The following is a 5,530-nucleotide window of genomic DNA, read 5'->3' on the forward strand; positions in this document are numbered from 1 at the left end:
ATAAACAAAAAAATAAAGAACTTTAATTTTGGAATTTTAAAATTAAAAGGTAAGTTGATTAATGAAATTGATATTCATTTATTACTACATTTATTGTAACTATTACATTAAAATATTATTTGGAATTTAATAAAATAGAAAAACTAATAAAATGACATGTGGAAAAAAATGAAATCAAAATAACCAAAAAATGACATTTAGCAAATTGAATGAGTGTGACAGGTGGCAAAAAAACCTTCATTTATTCGAGTAGATTTATTGTAACTATTACATTAAAATATATGTGGAATTTAATAAAATAGAAAAACTCATCAAATGACACGTGGAAAAAAATTAATTCAAAATAACCAGAAAATGATATTTGGCAAATTGAATGAGAGTGTGATAATTGGCAATAAAACCTTCATTTATTAGAGTAGATATTGTGTTTTTCATGTGAAACTACCATAATGCCTTTCAATCAAAATGGTAATTACCAAACTATCCTCGTGATCATTTACACAATTATATATATATATATATATATATATATATATATATATATATATATATATATATATATATATATATATATATATATATATATATATATATATACACACACATATATATATATGGGAAAAGTGAATTTGTGGCTTTAATATATGTAATATTAGGTAAAGAACTATCAAAACCGACTTCATTTTGAATAAAAAACACAATTGTTTTCATTGTTAGCTTCCTCTTATTGCTTTTGAGCTCATATTATTTCCGATTCATAATTTATCTCCAACATCTATGTATTTCAAATGTGTTGTTTATATTAAACCTTTAGTAGGCTTCATAACTTTTTTTATACATCCTATATATATATATATATATATATATATATATATATATATATATATATATATATATATATATATATATATATACTTGCATGGTTCTTTTTGATGTGTTATGGGAAGAAGTTTATTGGGTTTTTAATGAGCAATTTCAATCTTTTATTTTTAGTTTTCTATATTAAATTTGACTATGAAGATTTATAGGTAGCTGATAATGTATTTTTATACATGGTTTGTGTTGAAAAATTAAATATTTAAAACTACATAAAAATATTTACAAAGCTTATCATCTAGTCTAATAGAGAATACAAGAAAGATGGTAGAGAGATTTCATCGCATTTTGTTAAAACGATGTAGTTTTTGATGGTTCTATGCCTAATATTAGGTACATAACAACCACATATTCCTTAAGCACATATATATATTATGATGTGATTTTGAGTGTATGTGACTATCATGGAAGATCATAGTGAAGAGATTGTAAATAGTTTAGAAGTTGTCGTCAACAATATAATATACTTTGTTAATCATTAACCCTTATGTTGATAATAATGGTAAGGTTTAGAAAAAAAATAAGGGGTTGTGTAATGAGTTTGATAAAGAAAATTTCCATTACAATCCAATATTAACAGTTATTAATCAATAGTAACAAAGATGATTGTAACGCCTGATTCCAGGTATGTATTTTAGTTTGTAATTCTTGAGGATTTTCGTTGTCCACGAAGTGGTGAAAGGACTACCACGGTGTGGCATTCTATAGGGAACATGAGTTTTCATTAAAGGCACCACGACATGGTAGCATGCTTGCCACAACGTGGTGACGGATGATGTAAAAAAGCCCTCATTTTCGAGCTTAAGGCCATATTTAAATCATCTTTGAGTAACCCTGACCTCCCTTTGAAGTTCTTGGCTCATTTTGGTGCAAGGATCAAGCAAGCAACTCCTTTCCATCTTTGGAATCACTCTCTAGACCATTTCTAAGACTCCAAGACTTATTATTTTTTGTTCCTTCTTAATAGATCTAGGATTTGGTTGCATTTATAGGTTCATAGTTGTGACTGGAATGGTACTATGAGATAAAGTTTGCAAATTTATAACTCATATCACTCCCTTGGTCACTATATCTTATAGATCTAGAAGTTGAATGAGTTTTAAGAGCCATACAAGTGTTTTAAGCCATTTTATCATCCTTTGACCTAATTGGGTGAAGGAAATGCATGGGTCATGCATGCCCATAAAGTTTGGACTTTTATGGACCATTAAGGTCCCAAGAAGCATCCTAGAAAGTATGAACAAGTGGCTTAGTGGATTTAGGACTGAATCCATTAAATCATTCAAATTATAGTAACCACGACGTGGTGAAGAAGGGTTTTGCGACTATTTCGCCTGAAACCTGCAGGGTGGTGGCATGTTAACCACATCATGGTAGCAAATTCTGATTGCGACTAAATTTTGTAGCCATGGGTTGGCCACAATGTGGAGGTCATTTGACCGTTGACTTTTTGACATGGTTTGACTTTTGGTCAATTGCTAGTATTAGAAGGTAGACTAAGGATTTACCTTTTATGATTCGGTTGGAGGTGTGTAGCATCTGCTTTTTTACTATGAGAGCTCGTTAGCTATTGAATGTATTTATGAGGTGAGTCTTCTTACTCTACTATATAGGATGCTAGACTATCTTTGTGACTCTTGCATGAAAGACTATTTTTGGATCACAACACTTGTACGGAAGACCATGGTTGGATCATGGAAGGAAAGATTATAGATGGTTTGTAGCAACAAAAGTGATTATAAGATTATGGTTGGATCATAGCATTCACATGGGTTGAAATATACCCCTACGACTGGGCCCATTGATATGTATAATATGTGTTATTTTTGGGAACTCACAAAGCTTTGTGCTTACAACTTATGTTTAAATGTTTCAGGTAATTATGGTTCCAAAGGGAAGGACCGGACATGATTGCATCGCATCCACTAGAGATTCCACACTTTGATTTTGGTATTACTCTAATGTTATTTTTAAACACCTTTCGATACTCTGTCTATCTTTTGGATGTAATGAATGAATGATTTGGTTGATTTAAAAATGAAAATTTTACCTTGTATTTTTGGATGTTACAATGATCAAGTCATATTGCCTTGTGAAGCACTTGCGTTGTGTATGTGTAAAATTATAACTCTAACATGATACCTTGGTGAAATTATGTTGATGCTTTATATTGGAAATCATATCCATTATGAAATTAAGCTAAAATTGACACTTTAGAAGCAATGGGTTAGTTAGTAGTTCTCAGGTTTTTTGTAAACTATATTCAGGGTGGAAAACATACTATCTAACTAGATGATTAGATCGATACTTAGGATGCATGTGTTTTAGGAGCTATAGGGTTACATGTTGGTAACCGGCTCTATTAATAATATAACAAGGAATAGGTTATAGATGCGTTTACTTTGAAAAAAAAGCTTAGGTTTAAACGTAAAAAAAAGGAATAAATCTAGGTTTTTATGGAATAAAAGCAATTTAGCTCTTAGTAACTCGCTCTATTAATCAAAGAACAAGGAATACGTCAACATTGGATTGATTTTGTAAAAAAAAGGTTTTAGGTCTAAAATGCGAAAATAAATACAAACTAAAATATCTCTTATTGAATAAACCTTATTTTATATAAAATAACTTCTGATTTTATTGTGATAAAACTTGAATAAAGATGAAACAAATATAATAGCGAAACCAACCTCATTTTGTCAAACAAATAGCTTCACAACGAATGGTTTACTAAAAGGTTTGTATAAGATGGAACGTTTAGTTGTTATACAGTAAATCTACCCTAATAAATGAAAATGTATTCTGCCACTTGTCATTTTCTTATAATTTGTATTTTCCTTTCACTAGCTCCCTAAAAATGACACATAAGCTTTTTCCACTTGTAATTTTATGAGAGTTTTTTTATTTTTTTTAAATAATAAAATTAATAGTCGTTAATTGAGAATCAAATTAACACCCCTTCAATCCGGCGGTTTTCAATCTTTTGGAATTACAATTACATTTACCTTATATATAAAAATCTAACTTTTATTCATAGTTTTAATATCTTTTTATTATATATACGTTTTTTACTTGCCTTTTCAAGTTTTGTAACCCATGCATATCTTCAATAATAAAAGCATTATGTCCGTTTAATTTATTTTTCTTTGGAACCAATAAAACTATTTCCTTTTGCATCATTTTTTATTTTTATGTCAATGGGTTGTGTGTAACCCCAAAACTACAACTCTACAAGTCATTTGCTATTTTCCTGCAAACCATTTTTATTTTTACAATAATAATATTTTATTTTTTCTATTGATTAAAACTTATTGAGTGAAAGGTCCTTTTAAATCCTAAAAAGTGTATAAAAATAAATAATAAATATTAGATATTTAAAATTTCCTTCCCAATAAATGTTTAAACTATGGGTTTTATAATATTAGCTTTAGTTTTATATTTTATTATTTAATTTTGTTTTATATTCCTCATAGTACCAATTGACTTTTAAAACTCATAGATATTAAAAAATTCGTTATTACTTTTCTAATTCGAATTACTAGGCAAATTGGATTCCGGGATAAGTTTGCATCCTTAAAAATCAACAAATCACAATAAATGGGAAATAAAATTGTATCCAAAAAACTGAATCATATAAACCATATGGTTGGAGGCGGTGATATTTTGACAAAAACTTCTTGCTTTTTTTCTTCTGGTACTGTTCATGTACGATGTCAATGTATAGCAATTGATAAATTGGTATTAACAACCGATTTTTCAGTTATGTTACTAAAAAATATTAATCAGAAGTGTGGTTTGTATAATGGAATGTAAGAGTCTCTATCGAATGTGAAGTTGCTTTTAAGAAAACTAATGTTTGCTAATGGACAGTTATATATTGCATTGTTAATAATTAAGAACAAAAATGAATTAAATATATTATTTTAAATAATAACGGTAAACTTAGAAATAAGGTATCTAATGTTGTATTTAAATAAGTTTTTGAAATTTGTGATTCTAAAAAATTATTTAAAATACCTTGATAATTTTTTTATTAATATAGTTTGAATTTCTTCCTTATTCAACATTTCATTGGTATTTGTTTAAACATTTTAATTTAAAAATACTTAAAGTTTATATTTTGATATTTAACTTTTTTTTAACCAACCCGTGTATTACACGGGTTTCACACCTAGTTCAATAATACTGCAAAGTCATGTTAGTGTTTAATGAATATGAAAATCAATACTCTTTAATAAATAAAAAGATATAATAAAATTATTAACAAATAAATGTTGCTTTTTTATTAAAAATTAATATAACTTCTGTAGATTTAACATATTTTAAGAAAAATTGCAATAAATTATATATAATACAAAATTATAGAGTTATATAATACATATAAATAATAAATTGAATAAAAAGATGAATGAAAATGCATATAATAAGAACGTATGAAAAACAAAGCCGCATTCTAAAATCACATTCGGTGAAAAGCGTGAAAAAGTTAATATCTTAAAAAAATTAAAAAATTAAAAATAAAAACATGTATTTTTAGTTTTTGGAAAAAAAGAGTTAGAAAAAGCCCTAATAGTTTTTATTTTATTTTTCTAAAAAAACCTTTAACATTTTATTTTATTTTAAAATTTTCAAGTTTTCATTTTATATTTTTCAGTAA

The sequence above is a fragment of the Lactuca saligna genome, chromosome 2, assembly GCF_052625555.1.
Source record: "Lactuca saligna cultivar CGN05327 chromosome 2, ASM5262555v1, whole genome shotgun sequence".
NCBI classification, from domain to species: domain Eukaryota; kingdom Viridiplantae; phylum Streptophyta; class Magnoliopsida; order Asterales; family Asteraceae; genus Lactuca; species Lactuca saligna.